This window comes from Ascaphus truei, chromosome 5, assembly GCF_040206685.1.
Source record: "Ascaphus truei isolate aAscTru1 chromosome 5, aAscTru1.hap1, whole genome shotgun sequence".
NCBI lineage: Eukaryota > Metazoa > Chordata > Amphibia > Anura > Ascaphidae > Ascaphus > Ascaphus truei.
The window spans coordinates 99,302,205-99,322,428 of NC_134487.1; the positions used below are offsets into that span (position 1 = coordinate 99,302,205).

General features: G+C 44.2%; 1 long non-coding RNA gene across 1 annotated transcript in view; it reads right to left on the bottom strand.

Moving 5' to 3' along the window:
• The window catches only part of LOC142494412 (uncharacterized), a 34,504-nt gene extending 16,246 nt beyond the window's left edge, over positions 1 to 18,258 (bottom strand). Inside the window, exons 1-4 of the long non-coding RNA XR_012801424.1 lie at positions 17,543 to 18,258; positions 7,369 to 7,446; positions 5,434 to 5,525; positions 4,989 to 5,064 (exon numbers count right to left, since the gene is read on the bottom strand). This is a non-coding gene — a long non-coding RNA (uncharacterized LOC142494412). The remainder of the gene's footprint in view (positions 1 to 4,988; positions 5,065 to 5,433; positions 5,526 to 7,368; positions 7,447 to 17,542) is intronic.
• Positions 18,259 to 20,224: the final 1,966 nt, after the last annotated feature.

Sequence of the window (20,224 nt, forward strand, 5' to 3'; positions counted from 1 at the left end):
CACACACACACACACACACACACACACACACACACACACACACACACACACACACACACACACACACACAGAAACTCACCCACTGACTGCAGCAGGTTAATTACCTGCAGAACAAAACACACACACAGTGTAAAACACACACACACAGAAACTCACACACTGACTGCAGTAGGTTTATTACCTGTAGAACAACACACACACACAGTGTAAAACACACACTTGTAACACACACATAAACTCACACACTGACTGCAGCAGGTTTATTACATGCAGAACGACACACACACACACACACACAGAGTGTAACACACACACTGGAGCGGGCACGGTAGCATCCGTCTCCGCCCCGGCAGTCACCTCGATGATGATGCCGTCTTTAAGCCTGCAGCAGTACTATGTAAAGCCTGCAGCAGTACTATGTAAAGCCTGCAGCAGTACTATGACCGGGTAAAGGCCCGGGGCCGCAAGGCACCTATGGGCCATGAACCCCTCAGGGTACAGACTATGACCGGCCGTGGTAGGCCTATTACCCATGATCTTCCCTGACCTGTTGCTGGGCCTAAGACTGTTACTACCCTGGCCCGGGGCAACAAGAAAGTACCAACACCCTCTCAGGACTGGAGTGACTGGATGGACTTTGAGATCTACTCAGATGGGGAAGTAATGGCCGAAAGTGTAATTTCTAAGTCAGAGACATCAGGGATATCCTACAGGGGGCTTCTGAGTCTAAGGTATCCATTGCCAGTGTGGGGAATGTGTTACTATGGTGGGACCACATGTTCCAGGGTTATGTCCCCTACATGAACCGGACCAGGTTCCTACTAATTAGTACGGACCTAGATGATCACTGGTGGGAGGAAGGGGAGTTCTCTGCAGAGGAGACTGATGAAACCATAAGGAGAAGAGAGAGGGAGATCAAGTTGGGGGCCATACAACCCACAGGCTAAGTTATAAACGTACGCAATCCTCAAAGGAGCCTTTGTTCTGGGTGTTACCGGGCCAGGCCTGCGGCCGTAAATTGACCAAACTTAACCGGGCTGATCGGTTGATAGTTCAAAGATTTAGGCAGTCCCATGTGTTTGATTTTCCCTATGTCCCAGAGTCCATCATGCGGAAGATAAAGGCTAACAAGGAGAGTTGGTTAGAGGATACCTTACTAGCCTATTTGACCTCTAAGTGTCGTTACTCCATCTTCCACACCGAAGACTGGGTCAGTTATCTAATGGGGGTATGGAGGGTAGGTAGATGTATCTACATAGACCGGGTAGAGTACCTGTCTGAACGAGCTCCCAAGAAGGTGTTCTCGGTCATTTTCCCTGACCATACGGACAGGCTGGTAAAAAAGCCTGACCCGTCTCATTATTATTCATGGGGTAAAATGTTCTCCATGTTGGGAGGGATCTGGGCCTCATCAATGTTATAAGAGGGTATGCAATCAATTGCATATAGCCTTACTGAGTTAAATGACTATCAATTGTATGCTGTCAATAGTATGGTATAACTGTTTTAGAGTTGTTCCAGGTTGTTCCAAGCTGAAGGATGATACACCAAAATTCGGTTCCAAGCAGGAACGTTGGATTTTCCACCAGAGGGAGAGTGTAGCCATATCTGATCTTGGCTACTAATCTACCCTGACTGACATGTAAGTCCTGGTACAGTGCAGGCAGTGTTAGGTCCAATCCGGGTTTTCCCCTGCAATAAGCAGCTCCCTTGAGTGACAGGGGGAGGCCGACTGAGGCCTGTGTTCTGCCCTATCAGGGGCTCAGACCTTGGACCCTCCCGCAGGGTACTTAAGGGGCTGCACTTCCTAAATGTAGTCAGTTCTCTCCCCTGAGAGAGACTGGTCTCACGGAAGAGTGTGCGCAGTGCTCTGGCCACCTTCTATCCCCTCCCTTAGAGGAGTGGGAGTGAGGACTATTCCTCCTACTCCATCAGGGAGTAAAGGAAGAGCAACAATCAACCTTTGGGACCCATGTCTGGGGGTTGAGTCCAGGGACCATCACAAGGATGGAACCAAGTGTATGCAGTGTATGCTGATTGTTGCTGTTGGACAATAAAGCTGTTCCTGTGTTATAAAATATACTCCTGCCTGAGTCTGCAATCAGGAGGAGTATCAGAGGGTTCTCCTGCAGGGATCGCCTCCAGCAGTCCTGGAGCCTGCAAGAGATGGAGGCGCTGAATCAAAAGTGAGAACCAGCTATCACCCCCAAAGCCTGTCTTGTCTTCCCCAATGACAATGGCGGAACCTCAGAGCTTTTGTGAATCAACAGGTACTCAGCACTACACACCTGGTAACAGGGGAATCTCCCAGAGGGTGGGGAAAACACCGTTACATGTATATATATTAAGACTTCCTTTATGTTTCGCTTAGCAGAAACATTTAGAAAGTTGTTCAGTGAAAAGTCTCAGTAACACCAACAGTGACTCCTCAACTTGTGAAGAAAAACCACACTTTTGCAACCTGTATTTTTTTTTATTGTTGGCTATGGGATCTGATAAAATGTACACAGCAGCACTTTTACTTTGTAAATGCCTCATTTGATTAGAGCTCTGAATGCCACATTTAAGGTTCCTTAAATCATTCTATTTAGGTTCTGAAAACAGGACAGATACATTACCATTGAAATACTGATGCAGCGGCCGTTATTCGAACACATCTTGGCGCCGATTTTGTGTTCTCTGCTGTTCCCCACGCAGCATGCACGCGGCCAATCGCCCCAGGCACCCGCGCTTATCGCGGATGTTTTGTTTGAATTTCATGGATTCTGTTTCTTCGTTTGCAATAAAATAGATGAATTGTAATGTGTACAGTACTGTGCTACTGTGCTAATGTGTCAATTTCATGTTTTTATTAGCCAGAACACAAAAACTCGTTTTCTGCACTTGCCGCGCTCGCATCTTAGTGCAGGAAGGCTAGAATTCATCCCGCGGCTTCAAATCGTGATTCCGATGTACATGACGCGTGAAGTGTTCGAATAACGGCCGCTGCATCAGTATACAAATTTGCTTCACACATACCGGTTTGTAAATAAAAAATACATTTACTCCCTCAAATGTTTGATAAGGCAGTTATATTTTTTTTTTCCAGAAAGTTAAAAATACATAAAACTTAAAAGCAAACACAGTAAGATGAAAATACAATTCATATTTACATCAGATATTGTGACTAAATTAATTCATAGAAATATTGTACAGTATGTAATGCAATTTGACTTCAAGTTTGTTATGGGTAATTAGTATTACTCCATATTTTTATGTATTTTTAATGTTGTGTAATGAATTGTATACCACAGGCTTTACTCGTTGCAACTCATATACGTAGATCTACATTGGACTTAGAGAGTAATTTAATGCACCAAGTAATGTTTTTTTGTTAACTAATGCTGGTGGTAAATTGAAGAAAACTAAGCAGTTTTCATTCATTTTAAATGTAGCTCCAACTGTTGTTAAAAAATGACTTAATGACTATAGCGAGCCTTTAGAAATTGAGAAATATATGCTAATTGTAAAAAAGCATACAGTATGATATAAATTCTGTATTGGCTATTAAAAGTGTGAATGAATATTATAAGATGATTTGATAGGTAAAATTCTAAATGAATGTGTTCTTTCTCCCGTCATTATTTTTTGTACCCTTCCCCCCCCATCTTTTATTTTCTTCATTTCCCCCTCTCCCTAAAAAATGTAATAAAAATTAAGTTAAAAAAAAAAAAAAAATAATTTGTATTTTATCCCATGCAAACCAGATTACTATAAATAAATGTTGAGGATGTAAAAGTTAAGTTTTTTCCTTTTATGTTCAAACCCATAAAAGTATGACCATAGGGATGACAATAAAGATGGGAACAGAAGGTTCACTATTTGCTTCCGGCAAAACACAGTGGAGATCTGGTTATCTTCAGAAAACCAGTAGCATTACACAACAGAAAGAGAATAGAGGTGTTAGGCCCCGCTCACACGGCACGCTACACGACGTGCGCGCGCATTCGTCACAGATGCCTGGCAGCCAATGGTAGTGTTCAGTATTGAAAGTACCATTGGCTGCAAAGTACAGCGTCGATGCTGCTGCAGTCGCGGGAGTCTTTTCAATCTGTGATCTCCGGCTGCAGCAGCGTGACGCCAATTTCAGTAGCCAATCAATGTCCAAACGTTTATATTGATTGGTTGCTGAAATTGAGAATCGGCAGGGAAATCGGAGGGTAGGGTTGCTATGGCCCTTCAGTGGAGATGGGAGACGGGAGACGGGGGACGGGGGACGGGCCACCTGCAACTGTCTCTGCGCAATAGGAGCTGGGGCAGAATAATAAATGGTGAATAAATACATCCTGCCTTCCCCCCCATCCAAGCTCCATAGCACTGACCGGCTGTGATCTTCTCCGGGGTGATGTGGAGCTGTGTGAGCAGCTGATCCTCTCCACTGCCCGCCGCAACCCAACTCCTGCAGCTTGAGCACAGATCGCTGGGCTGCAGGAGTGCGCAGCGGAGGAGCGCATGGAAGCGTGCGGCCGTAGCAGGCAGTATGAGCTCGGCCTTAGAGAGGGAAAGCAAGAAAAGAGTAAGGTGGAATGCTCATACTGGAAGCGCATGTGAGTGGTTCCACTGATGGAAAAGGTGGACTTCAGGACCCACCATGCAACCAATTTGAAGGGCGGAATTTAAATAGATTACGCTTGTGTGTTCTGTCATATCCAGTTGTTGCCACCTTCCAACATAAGACACCCAACAGGTTCTGCAAAAGCGCCTTTTCTGTGACTGTAGATTATTGCTGAATTTTATATTCACTGTTAACCTTTGGGGATTGCATGAACAATAATAGCACTTTCCAGCCAACAAGGGAACACAATATTACAGTATATTCATTCCACACCTCAAGAATATCAACCACATAAGTCTGTTAGTGACATCTACAACATTTTATGTATGAGGAAGCTACTTTCAAGAAAGAAAAACCACATTTCTATCAGTCAGTAGAAATAGAATTCACGTACTGTATGCTGCTGCATCACAGGAAACATTGCTATTATAATTTGTATGGGGAGTCTGTAATTTAAAATTGTCCAAATCCTAAAATATGAAGTGATAGACACGTAAAATAACACAATGCATATAGGACTGTGACAAAATACATGCTATTCGCTGTTGTAAAAGCTATATAATTCACTAGATTATAAAGCGAAATGCTCATACTATACAGCTTCATTATCACACCATGCTCATTAAAAAGCCTAAACAAAATATTTTTAGAAACTTTAACAATATAGGTCATAGAACAGTTTTTGCTAATATATTTTAATTGACGTCGATTTTTTTTTTTAGATTACGATATATATTTTAACATGTCGGATGGGATAGCTCTATGTCCAAAATAAATGGGCCTTCTTTCACGCTTACAAACCATTGCTTTAATAAGAATAAAGAATATTGCATACATACCATAGATACTGTATATTCCTGTATATTAATATTCTTTAGCTTCCTGACATTTTTAGTGAATCCTGCAGGCCAACCGATAGTTTTCTGCAAAACTGGGAAAATAAATTGGACTCAAAAAATGTAAGTGCATTTTGTATTATAATAAATCTGATGCAGTAGTTTGAACAGTTCAGCCACAGTCTTTACAGCTGGGAGATTTTGAGACATACAGTACAGTGATGCTCATCTGTGTGAGGTGCTAGAATGGATTTGTACTGGCACAAAATAGTGACTGAAGAGATCACCTATCTTTACTGTAAACTACTTAAGTGCTTATTTTCAACAATTGAGAAACATAATCTTGACACCTATTTTTAATACAGCGGTATTCGGCATGGTTAAGAGATTACATAGTATGTGAGGGAATCTCTGAGAAAATGACATTTTACATAAGAATTATTCTGAATTTGAATGAACATTCTACTCACAAACTAAAGCCATGGATCCCATTCATGCAAACATCTAGAATTCAATATGATGAATAGAGATGTGCAAACCTTTGGCGAATCTGATGAATCTGATGAATCTGATGAAAATTGGACATTTACCCTGTCTGTCTGTCTGTCTGTCTGTCTGTCTGTCTGTCTGTCTCTCTCTCTCTCTCTCTCTCTCTCTCTCTCTCTCTCTCTCTCTCTCTCTCTCTCTCTCTCTCTCGAGAGAGAGAGAGAGAGAGAGAGAGAGAGAGAGAGAGAGAGAGAGAGAGAGAGAGAGAGAGAGAGAGAGAGAGAGAGAGAGAGAGAGAGAGAGAGAGAGAGAGAGAGAGAGAAGATTGTATAAAATCTAGCTCCCTCTTTTCTTATTTTGACACTGACAATAGTTCATTTCAAACAGTGTTGATCTAACAAACAGATTATTTTCGTCACAAGAAATGCATGTACAGTTTTGAATCTCATTGATTACGATGAAAATGCTACATTATTTTTGCTATTAACAATCTTTCTCTATTATGATAACACCAATATCAGCTAACCTATTCTACTTGCTCACTTACACACTACATTTGCACATGCCTTAGATCAATGGTATATATCCCAATCAAGTGAAATAATGTGTGAGTTCAAACCAAGTGCAGATAGTTCCTAGAAATTCTGCTCAGCTGTGGGTGTTTATTTCGCAGATCATGATGATATCCCACATGAACATAAAATCACCCGGCGCTCCAGTGGTAGTGATTGATTAATAGAATGCCAAATGGTATTAAATAATATATACTGCGATATTGTGACAAATAATTGTGATAAAATTATGAATATACAGATGTGATAAGTAATACATATATATAAAACTATATATTAAACCGATAACTGCTGCTTCAACCCACAATGAACCTTCCTCTTTGGTTCTTAGTATTGATGATGATGATGAAGAATGCGGTGAGCACAGAAGACCAGTAGGTGCATAAAACAAGAGAAAAACACAAAAATAGAGTAATTCTGTATGGAATGGCTTAAAAGATAGTTCCACAAATATGTACACTCACTTTTTCAATAAAGGTAAGCAAGCATTGAATCCCAAAAGGAAATCCTTCGTAGTTGCATTTTCAATGGTTAACTTGAGTGTACGATATCAGGCAGAGTGACAGGTACTCACATTACCTATGTGTTTCACGATTCTATGTCGATTCCTCAGGTGCTCAAGCATGCGTAGGGTGAAGGGTTAATGCAGGAGATGCTATGGAACATGGTTGAAACGCATATGTGTGTCATTGAATATCTGCACATGCGTGTCACTAAGGGACCTGGTTGAAACGCATATGCGTGTCATTGAATTTCAGCGCATGCGTGTAACAATGGAATCTGTTTGAAATGCATTTGTGTGTCATTTCATATTTGCACATTAATTTCACTATGGAACCTTAAAAATAAAACTACTGATGCATGAATTACAGTACTGTACATTATCTGACAATGTCGCTGGATGTATTTCCTGAATGAACATGATGTTGGCTTCATCTTGATGTTAAACCTGCAAAACCTAAATAAACAGAAGAATTAAACAATGACTACAATAGTGCTAAATTTAAAAACATTTTTTTCAAACGTTATTTATTAGATTAAAAACATTTCTGTCGCATAATATTTTTAATACAGATGCAGCAAAACCGCATTGATGGTGTCTTTGATGGCTTTGAAATTGATAGAGGTTATGGTATTGAGGCAGGCACTCAGGCTGAAACTGATAGGGGTTATGGTATTGAGGCAGGCACTCAGGCTGAAACTGATAGGGGTTATGGTATTGAGGCAGGCACTCAGGCTGAAACTGATAGGGGTTATGGTATTGAGGCAGGCACTCAGGCTGAAACTGATAGGGGTTATGGTATTGAGGCAGGCACTCAGGCTGAAACTGATAGGGGTTATGGTATTGAGGCAGGCACTCAGGCTGAAACTGATAGGGGTTATGGTATTGAGGCAGGCACTCAGGCTGAAACTGATAGGGGTTATGGTATTGAGGCAGGCACTCAGGCTGAAACTGATAGGGGTTATGGTATTGAGGCAGGCACTCAGGCTGAAACTGATAGGGGTTATGGTATTGAGGCAGGCACTCAGGCTGAAACTGATAGGGGTTATGGTATTGAGGCAGGCACTCAGGCTGAAACTGATAGGGGTTATGGTATTGAGGCAGGCACTCAGGCTGAAACTGATAGGGGTTATGGTATTGAGGCAGGCACTCAGGCTGAAACTGATAGAGGTTATGGTATTGAGGCAGGCACTCAGGCTGAAACTGATAGAGGTTATGGTATTGAGGCAGGCACTCAGGCTGAAACTGATAGAGGTTATGGTATTGAGGCAGGCACTCAGGCTGAAACTGATAGGGGTTATGGTATTGAGGCAGGCACTCAGGCTGAAACACAGCTGCGTAACGTAATGACGTTCCTCCGGGCAGCTGGGTTTACACCTCCCTGTGGTGTTTGTAGCGCAAGGTGAAGGTTTTTTTCACATGACTGTATATATATGTAAGGGGGTCACCCCCGGTTCCCCTGATCTTCCTTTGCCCCCTGCCTTACCCCTGTGGCAGTGGAGGAAGGGGGCGGCGACTTCTCCTGGCGGGCACCGCCCTCTTGGTTATGGCGCGAGCTTCGCCCATGCGCAAGAAAGATCGCGCACGCGGTCCCCATAGAAAAGAGCTTTGCCAAGGACTACAATTCCCAGCAGCCTCTGGGGACTGCACTTTCACCCTTGTCACAGGCAGCATTGAAGCCAATAGAGCTGGCAGCTTCTCATGCTGCAGAGTTGCAACAATGTTGTGTGCAGACAGGGTTTTTGTCAGTTGGAGCAGGCTAGTCAGTCAGAGACCGGAGCAGCCCAGGGAAGGAGGTAGGGTACAGGAGTCAGGGACTCCCTGTACTAGGCCAGCACCCCCAGGGTCTGAGGTAGCTAGTTACTCCAAGAGAGAGAGTGTTGCCAGGGACTGCTCTAGAGAGAGGGACCCTGTCACTCAGTTTAGTCAGTTGGAACAAGGGAGCTGTGAGGGAAGGAAGGGTGCGGGGAGCGAGGGCAGCTCCTGCGGCCCTATAGGTACCCACACCCCAGGTAGGTCCCAACTCCCCACTAGATTAGTGGGTAAGTGCTGAGGGAGGCCCAAGATAGGGACGCTGCCCTTAGTGTTAGAGTGCTGCCTTGTCAGAGTCACGGCGGTCAGTGCTGTGAGGTCTGACAGGCAGGCACCTTGTTGCGCAGCACGTTGGCTGCCAGCATCCAGTGAGCTACAGCTTGCTGCTGTAGGCACTGGGACTCGTTAGGGATTATTGTTGTAACAGTCAGGGCTGGGAAGAGTTAGGGGAGTGGGACAGGTCATTAACCCCTGTAGGCCCCTAGGAGTTTTCCCCGAAGCCACTACAGGTTGCTGTGCTATAGGGATGGCCTATAGTATAGTGCGTGCCCCTTAGATTAGATAGGGACACAGCGGCTGCTGCAGTTCCTGTGAAGCGGTTCGGACCCACGTTGGGGTCCACAGAGACTATTCCAGAGTGGCGGTCCGCGTGCCTGGAGTTCGGTTGGAGGATCAGAAGGAGTCATCGCCCGACTGATCCTTTGTGAAGTGTTGCTGACCCGAGCACCGGAGTGCTCGGCAGGTACTATCTAATACACAAGTGCACCAACGGGCCCTTAGTATAAATAGTGACTGCGCAGTCACCCATTGACTCTCTCTGCAAGAGTGCGGGACATTGGGTGGGGTTCTTTGGACACTGGGTGGGATCACCTGGTGTTGGGGAAGCGTCCTGCGAGACGTCGCGGTTAGTGTCTCCTCGTGAGAGGGACACAGGTCATTTTGAATGTGATGAGTTGTTATGCATGTTAGTAAAGTCACTAGTTAATATACATGCTGTCTATGTGATTATTGTGTTTGTCCTGCGAGGAAACACTCCCCCTTTGGTGGGAGCCATCGCAGGTGGAGGCGCTGCATCGTAAGTGAATACCCCTAGTATAATTGCCCCAGGTTCCCCGTGGCGGAAGCTCAGCCCTCCTGTGAGCCAACAGGTAATGCACAACACCGAGTAACACTATATGTTTCCTGCACCCCCACACTGAATCTGCGATTGGGGGGGGGGGGAAAACCCGTTACATATATACATACATAGTGCCGCAGACAGATTCCCTGAGGTCCAGGACAAGAGTTACGACTGCCCCTCCCCCTGTCAGTGGTCTTGCGACCCTTCCCCTCATTTCACACCTCGCAAGCCCCCTCTATTCCCCCCTCTTCCCATGCATTTCTCTCTCCTCCATCTCACTCCCTCTCTTCCTCACTTACCCAGTCTCACATCTCACTCTCCCTCCCTCCATCAATTACCCCACTCTCACTCAATCTCTCCAGGCCTCGCATGTATTTCTCTCCCCTGTATCTAACTCTTACCCCCGCTCTCCTCTCACTCTCCCCCCTCCATCAAGTACCCCACTCTCACTCAATCCCCCCCCTCACTCATTCCCTTCCCCTCCCACAATCCCCCCACAAAATACATACCAACCCCACACCTCAAATAGAAAAAATCTTCCCACCCCCTCAAATACATGCAAAAAAACCTACCCCTCAAAAATATACAACCCCACCACACCCCAAATATAAAAAAACCTACCCCCAAATACGTATAAACCCCCCCAGCTCCCAAATACATATTAAAAAACCACCCCGAATACATATTAAAAAAATACCGCCCAAATACATATAAACTCCCCAGTCCCCAAATACATATTAAAACAAAATCCACCCCAAATACTGTACATATTAAAAAAAAACAAAAAAAAACCCTCAAATACATATTAACCCCCCCCCCCCACCCCCCATACATTTTTATCCTCACCCACAGTGCACATATTGGAATTGTTATCTTATGTTAATCTGTAATTGTGCACATTATTTAAAGGTACAATGCAATGCAAATGGCCAGAAAACAACCTTTTGTAAAAAATTGTACTAATTGGTTTCCTAAACAAATCTAAACCCAAATAGGCAAGGTATGGCTGCTTTCATTTTTGGTTGGGAAATAAATGAATTAGAGGCCTCTGAATGGTGGAGTATTTGTCAGTCAAGTGTTTTCTTTTTCCTTATCTCACCTTGTTCTTATCAGAGAACCAATAAAGATAAGGGGAGGGAAAGTGAGCTCTGGCTGTACAAGCACTTGCTAAATACAGAGTGACATTGGATGAAAGGAGCAGCAAGGGATAACCGAACCCCTCACCCATCATGTTTAGCATATTACAAGTCTTCTAAATATACACAGGTACTCTGTACAGTGGTGTTTTTGTGTTGTGCTATCCTCTGTCGTTCTACTGTGCTGCTCCTGTGCTTGACTTGTTTTCCCACTCTGTAGTCTGGCAATGCAAGTTCTTTCAAAATACAGTTCTCTCCGCTTCCCTTGTGTCCATGGCTGCCATTCTTTGCAAATGCATGATAACTAATTCATTTATTTGTGAGGGAGGAGGGGACGCTGGAGAGTTGTTGAGTGTGGAGATCTGGAGAGTGGGGAGATCTGGGATCAGTCTCACTCCCCCTTCTCTCCCTCACTCCCCCATATCTCCCTCTTCCTCCCCCTCTTCCCTGCTCCCTTTGCCCCTCTCTCTCCCTCTCTCGCCTATCCCCCCCCTCTTTCCAGCTCTCCCACTTTGCTACCCCTATCCCCCCCTCTTTCCCACCTCTTTTCTCCCTCATACCCTCTCCCCATTTTCCCCCTCACCCTCCCCTTTCCCCCTCTTCTCCACTTTGCTGTCCCTCTTTCCTCTCTTACTGCTCCTCTCCCTCCTCATCCCCACCTCACCCTATTTCCCCCTTTCTAACCCTCTCTACCTCTTTCCCCATCTTCGCGCTCTCTCTCACGTGCTCTCTCACGCATGCTCTCTCTCGCGTGCTCTCTCTCTCGTGCTCTCCACCCCCTCTCTTCCCCTCACAATTCTTTTGCTCATTCTACTGTTCTCCCCCAATCCCAAGCTTTCTCCATTTCTCCTGGTATTTCCCTCTCATCTCCCTCCTTCTCTCTCCCTCTTTCCCTCCCTTCTTTGGCCCTCTCCCCTGTCTACCCACATTTCCCTCCTCTCCACCCTCTCCCCCTGTTTCCACCTCTCTCTCCACTTTTTTTCCTCCCTCTCTTTCTTCTCCTCACCCCCCCCCCCCTCCCGCAGAGTGATTGCCGTTTGTGGGAGTCTTGCATGTCTGCTTTACGTGACAGTCTCCCTTACTGATCATTAGAGATGGGCACATTTTTGGACAGATTTGAATCCACAGCGGATCGGCCGGTTCTTTTGGTCTGTGAATTTCAGCCGATCAATCTCTAAAAGGGCGATTTTGCGTTTTGCAGATTTTTTATTATTTTTGCCAATACACTCCGCGGATTCTGAAATCCGTTGAAGGATTGTTAAGAAACTGCCAAATCCGTCAACGGATAATATCCAGTGTCGGTTTTTGAGGAATCAGCGCGGATTAAAACTGACCACAGCTGTTTGCGGATTTTACACCGCGAAATGGATTTGGGGGGAAAATGCGAGAAAATCCAGGAAATGGATTTGGACGGGTTCACATTTCTGATTATACACAGATTTTGCGTGGGGCCACTGGACGTTAGGGGGGCGCATTATGAGGCAATTTCTCAGCATTTCTAAAGGTATATTTGTTGATTTCTAGGCACTTTACACACTAGTTTGATAGAGGGATTTATCCCTCAAACATCCCTGGTGCTGTTTTTACCTCCACCTCCACTATCTTCCTTACATTATGAATTCTCCATTTTAGCAATGTATTTTTAATAATATTTTTCAGTACATATGTAGCTAGGTTCCCCTGGGCCCCCTTACCTCCGGTTGAGTGCGCCCACCAAGGCAAGTTGCCGGTGGCACTGCGGAGGGTGTGGAAATGAGAGTAGATTGCCGGAGGCTCCCTCTGAAGGGTGCTGCCATCTTGGTTGCGATCGCGCATGCGCAAGATGCCGCGCATTGACAGTATGGGTGCGGACAGTGGCCATTAGTTGGAATAGGCTCCACAAGGGACTAAAATCCCCAGAAGCCTCAGTGGCTGCGATCACGTGGGCGCAAACAGCCAATAGGGCTGCAGCAATCCCCTGCTCACCGAAAAGATACATTTCACGCGCAGAGGAGCATGCCAGTCGGAGCTGGGACGAGGAAGGGGTAGGTTATGTGTGCAGGTGTCTGTGGCACCTGCACTAGGCCAGATACCCCCTATTAGGCCCGAGCTAGGCCTCGACTCTCCTCAGCTTGTGGTTGCTGCAGGGACAGGCCCACAGATAGGGACGCTGCCCCTGTAGTATTAAAGTGAGGGACACAGCCAGGACACAACTGCATCCTGGTAAAAGATAGACCATTCGCAGCTCACAAGACAACTTGAATCAAAGCAAAAAAAAGGAAAGTTTGTTGCAATATGTAAAATAACAGATGAGTAGCGTGTTACCAGCAGCCTTCACGTGCAGGGCTATGTGGTATTATGGAACAGCTGACACTGTGTAGCAGAAAATAAGGACCTTTGTATAAACTAATGGAGCTGGCATGCTCCGTGACAACTGCTGGCAGGAGTAACCACGTAGAGGATAAATAATGATAATTTACCTCTGTGGTCCCGCTCGATCTCACAGTCTTCTTGCCGTTATGGTCCAAAAATGACACGCCGTATCTGGAGTGTCCCGCACTGTTTCCGAAGAGCTGTATACCGAAAACGCAGCAGGTATCTGATCCTGCACTGCTGCTGCGGGTCCGTCCAATCAGGAAGCGAAACCAAGACTACCACTACCATGCTCACTTAAGGGCAAATTGTATATATGTGCAAAGTGTCTGCATCTGGCCCACTACCATGCTCACTTAAGGGCAAATTGTATATATGTGCAAAGTGTCTGCATCTGGCCCACTACCATGCTCACTTAAGGGCAAATTGTATATATGTGCAAAGTGTCTGCATCTGGCTCTTATTACAGCGTTTACTGGGCAGCAACAGCAGATAACATTGACATCCTACATTGACACGAGTTAAGGTGTACCTTGGTTAACAACACCTGCATAGCACCACTGTCTCAACTGCTATAAACAGGTGTCTCAACTACAAACATTATCTGCAGTTTAGGTGTCTTGATGACTTTACTTGATGCTCTAGCTTTGCCATACTATCCTGTATCTTACTACCAAGTGTGTCCATGAGTCTGCACCTATGATCAACAGTGTGGGCCACACAGGTTCTCACCATAGACCTGGCTCTGACAGTACTGATGAATTTATATAGTCACCAGTGCATATCTCTATCAGGGACAGACATCACATAGGTCTAACCAAGCGCATAGTATGCCACACTGTATTACTGTGCCTATCCTCAGAGTATCAATTTAGTGCGTATCACACGCCTGGATACACTTGTATGGAGAGTGTTTTTTGAGTGGGCTCTCACAGGCTCCTTTTTCCTATATTTCTAGGTAGCTACTATTAGTAGCGTTTGATCCCCAATATTCATTAGGGACCCTACTACATCTACCCACCTAACCGTAGGTGGGTTATCAAGGATACAGTCACGTGCTGTTGAATACCATTTAATTACGTTTTAACACCCTATTTTTTATTCATGGTTATAAATAAAGTATATTTTTAAATTTACAACATTACATTGCTTGTGACTGAGTGCTGAAAGACTGGGTCCTTTTTCTTTCATATGATATAATCACGTCTCCATCCAGTCAGCACCTCACTGTGGTCTAACACTAGCTGTGCGGGTTTCCTTTGCGTGTAGCATAGCGAAACCAAGAACACTGTGAGGGATTGGTGGACAACTCGAACACGCCAAAGCACTCACAACTCACCGGGTTAGAACAAAAATAAAAGAAAATGTATTAAACTACATAATTAAAATAACATACTGGGGACAAAATGAAAAAGGGTCTCCTCCCACGAGTTTTATGCTGTTATAGCGCTTTCTTGTTCACGGCTGCATCCTGGCCTCAGGTGCTCTGGGACCAGACACCCATCTACTACAGAGACTATCAAAGGTGGAACAATCCCACCGTTGAGGCGGAGGTTCGACGAGTATTCCTTGGATCTGTGGATCCTAGCATCACAGCATCGGCGGGCCCAGGTGTGGACACACCCGGCACGTACCCAACAAAGTGCACCAACTCACTTTTACACATTAGTGGGCAGCGCTGTACCACACATTGGGTGGGGGGATTGAGCTTGTGGACACCGGGTTGGTTGGGTGCCCAAGGGCCCCTAGGTACTTTGGGGGACGGTGCCTCCATTGAGAGGGCGCAGAGTATTGGAAGGTACGGCCGTACGAGTCCTGGTGGGTAGGCTGTAACTATATTAGCTGCATATAGTAAAACTGTTCTGCTTTACCAAGTGTGTATTCTTTATGTTTCCCGTAACAGGGGAATTCCACACGCTAGAATCCCGTACAGGTGGAGGTGCTACCCCAGGTTCCCAGTAGCAGAGACTCAGCTCTTCTGTACGCCACAGGTATAGCACCACACATATACCGTAGCCATACATCTCCCAGGGGGTGGGGGAAAGTGCGCTTCGCATATATGTGTAACTGCATCTATGGTGTAGTGTGCTGGTTTCTTTTCTTTATTATATAAGTTTAATTTAAGCAAAAAAACTGTTAAAATGGTAATTTTCTGGGCTTAATGCAGCAAGGGTTTTTTTTTAGCTGTCAAGGTTTTTACCTCTTTATCATCTTTATTACTAATAATCGTACACTTACTAAACATTTACTAAGTTGTACAACTGTTACTGTGTTCTTTAATAAACAAACTGCAGCCCTATCTGTGTGGTATGTACTGTAAAGATAAAATATAGCGAATTATAGATTTTTTTTTTTAAATGGACATCCCTTGCATTAAGACTCCCTCTGGTGGTGGAAAGCCAATTTGCCACATACTCACATTAAAGAAGTGCTAGGAAATGATGGGGAAAAGCAGGGTTGCAAACCTGTCTGAGATGTTAATCTGCTCACAAATGATATTTTTATTTACAAACACTCAGCAAACAATACATCATAGCCATACTGTATCATGTTCCCAAATTATACCCATCTTCAGTCAGTTGGTTGTAAAACCACTGTACCAGAAGGTAGCTCATTTTGTCAAATATAGACAAAGAACCAGCTCTTTCCCCCTCAGTTTTAGCACTTGAACAATAACGGATTTTATTCGAAATGGGCAACAATTTCACAGAAATTTGAATCTGCTATGGATTTGCAAATATCTTTCATCCACAGATTTTCTTGGATGAGTCACAAAAATGCGGATTCAATCTGGTGTGGGGGGGAGGGGGGGTGAAGGAAAGCTCTTTGAGGAGAGTCCCAAGTGCTATATATGGGTAAATTATTATTATTATTTTAAAACATAATTTGTTGACAAACAGATGCGTCCTCCTGGTCTCTCCGGCTAGCCCAGGAAAATCTAAGAAAATCTGTGGCTCTCACACTGAACATTTCTGTGAGATTTCTGTGATATTTCTGCAGACAGACTAATGGCCCATCGGATTAGCACAGCAGGGGGCCCTGCTATTTGAATGGGACAGCAGGGACCCCCGCTGTGTTAATCCGATGGGCCATTAGCCTGTCTGCAGAAATATCACAGAAATGTCACAGCGTTTCTGTGAGAGAGCCACAGATTGTTTTTAGGCAAGTGGTTGAATACAGGAGGACACATCTGAAGGTCAACACCGTTTTTAATTGTATGGTGTTACAACGTCTTTTATTATTAAAATGTAAGCTTCATGATACTTTAAGGATACTGAGTGCAGATTGTGGAAGGGACCTTTTCTTCCTCTATTACCTATATTATATTAAAATTACTCACTACTCCAAAAACAATTTCCACAAAACCTATTGTGGCAAGCCAGTTCCTAAGGCCCATTGTAAGGAAGGGGGTACTGTCAGGCCCAAAAGTTCCAGAACCCAGAGCCCTTGCTATTCAGGGAAGCAGTTCTAGCAGGAAGATAAAACAGATGCTGGAGAGCCCTACTGTAACTAATCATACTGACATGAACTCTCCCCCTGGCTTCCTACCTATACTTTGCACATCCGATTAGCATGTTTCCCAGGTATCTCAGGGGTGCTCCATTTTGTGCACAAGGCACATTGAACTGGAAACGTGGAAGTGGAAGTGGTTTGTTTAAAAGGAAGCCAGGGGGAGGGGGCTACAGGTGTTAGCAGTGAGAAGAAGAGACGACAAGTATGCTGCCACTGTGAAGGTCTCCAGGACCTGGTTTAGCTCACTGCTAGAACTGCTCCCCTGATCAGCAGAGGTTGTGGGTTCTGATCAGTCCTGGCAGTTAACCCTTCCACATAAGATGCCTTAGAACCTGGCTTAGTTGTAGTGTATTCCCCGGGCACTAACTCTGACCGTGGTTGGTATAGGATTTGAATATCTTAAATAGTAAGGTATGTGATATTTCATGCAGCTTTAATTGTGATGTCCTAGTGTGAATCGAGAAAAAAAGATGGGTGGTGTATATAGCGCTAAAAACAGAATAAATGTGATAATGGATGATGTAACAAAGCGTGAATAATGTATTAAACAATAGGCAAGACTGCCAGGACCAACTAACCCAAACACAGTTAGTGAAACACAAAGAAAACAAATACAGACCGGCGCCTTAGAGTCCAAATAGATGATGTATAGAAAGTCCAAAGGATGGTTTGGGATGTCCAATAAATGGTGATCTTAGTCCAGTGGACAGCAGATTCCTCAGCAGCAAAATTGATATGCCATGCAGGGAAGACAAGAGAACAAGATCATAGTGTAACAAAGTATGGTTAAAACATAAAACATATAGACATGGACAAACAAGCACAAACAACACTAAACAAGTAGGCTGACTAATATAATGAAGATTTAATAAACACAGTAAAATCCAGCAAGCTGGTGACGAGCAAGAATAGGATCCGGTGTTTTAAAACGGGAATCCTACTTACAGCAGGTCCACAGGATATGCGCAAAGGAATGGTGTAATGGCGGTCCGGCGACAGATGTTAGTTGGACGCGTGCCGCGTGTAAAGTCCTGCAGGTACCTCCTCGGGTTGATGCCAAAGATGGCGACACTGCCTTCTCCTTCACAGGACGACTTCCGTTTTGCGCCCGGAACTGCGTCACAGCGGGCGGGACAACACACCGATTCACACTCCAAATGCCAATTCCTATGCACCGCAACTCCAGGAACTGCTGAGAGTATCTGCTCCACTACCATATAATAATATAATAATTATAATAATTATTCACTCACACGGCCTAATGTGAGTGGCAACTTATAACGGTATCTTGCAAGCACCTGTGCGGATCACAGGTCTTCAGGTCAAAGGTCCCGTGTGGGACAATGACAAAGGGAAAATATGGGGAAGGTATATCAATAAATCAAAATACTCACACGGGCCAGTGTGAGTACACACTGATAATGGTATCTTGGGAACTCCAAGATATTATATTCCTATAGACCTGATGACACTGTCTCATTGCCCCCCTTCACATTGAAATCGACTTTGTGTGTATATGTGTCTAATTACCTTCTTATCTATGTTTACACCCATATGAGAGGAGAATCAATGTGAAGATTCGTCCAACGACAAACATCAAGATTACAGCAAGAAGAAGAGACAGAAAGAGAAGACCATAAAGAAAGAAGAAGGATCATCCAGAAGAAAGACAAGACAGCAAAAGAAACCTTGATGGGATACAACTTACACAAGGCCGTGTAAGTTTTCCTTTTATTAATTCATTTCGCATCCATAGACTTGTTTCACCCACATAAGTCTTAACCCTTCTCTAGGGAGTACAAACCTCCCTCTGAGGACATTTCAAGGGTGTCAGAACCCCACTGAACATCATAGAGAGATAATACAATCACACTCCACCATTCCTTAAGCTGTGCTCCCCCATCCCTTCTCACATTAGAACCTGGCTTGTCAGGATAGGCCTTGTGGAAATCTTTTAAGAGGTGTGAGTTATGAGTAATTTACATATACTTTGCATAAACCATTAGCATATCTCCCAGGTGTGCTCTTTTTCTTTTTGTTTTGTTTCAAATATTTTATTGATAAACAGAAAATAAACAACATCCAAAGACATTGGTAAAAACAACATACAGTTATACATTCAGTGGTAAAAGAGAAATAGAGAAACCAGTTTATAATAACACCAAACAAAATCATGGCTGTATCTGAACACATTAGGATGGGTGTGTTGATTTCCTACCAGGTGGTGGTATAGACCAACTGGCATTGTCCAATTAGTGTCCTATTGAAAGGACAAGGAGAGAGGAAGAAAGAAAATAACACTGGGGCGGTGGGGAGGAGGGGAGAAGCAGAGGGGGTGGTGCCTGCACCCGCCGGGGCCGACCCATCTAGCTTCAGACAACATTTTCTTATTTTGGGTAATCATTTTGTTATAAATAGTGTAGTTGATTACTCTATTTTCTCTGCTTCGGCTCAATTTAGAGAAAACACTAGGGTTAGGGAGTGATCACAGAACCACACCAATTGAAACAAATAATGAGTGAATAAATGGTAATCCAAAAAAGTGGTTGCAGACTGTGAACTGAAAAGTGAATCAGAAAAAGGGGGGAAGGAAAATACAAAATGGATGTGTCTCCTAAAAGAATTCACTATACTGCACTCCTACTTGATTTAAAATTGAACTTTTAATATATTTACATAAAACATATGTTACCAAAACGTCGTGTATTGTGCATTAAGAATAAATTAAATTGACAATACCTAGCGTCCGTGTCAGTGAATGTGCGTTGGAATGGTCTCAAACAACAAATTGTAGTAGAGATTACAGGACACAGGACGCTAATAGTCAGGGTATAAACCCCTCTGGGGCACCTATGAGATCAGGTACATGTGTAATTATAAATATAACTTACAAACTCAGTGACTGATTGTGTCGTGAAATACAGCAGTCCTGCTTAGACTTTTAAACCACAGAGCACTTAGGGATGTCAGTTAGAAGTGTATTACTGAATATATACAATGTATATGAAAGTGCTACTGATAGTATGGTGATGGAGGGTAGATGATTCACAGCATAGTGAAGCAATTGTTCACAGCATTTTGATCAGTGAATCATTCTACAGCACACTCCAAATAATCATATCGTATAAAGAGCAGGAATGCTTGCGCACTGAGTGTTAGTGAAAGTACCCAATTCAGATCTACATAGATAGAGCCAGGAGACTACAGAGCACTACATAAAAGCAGCTCCAAGTAGGAGACTGACAACATTGCGCGTCCAACGCGCGTTTCCCTCCAGCAAAGGAGCTTCCTCAGGGACAAA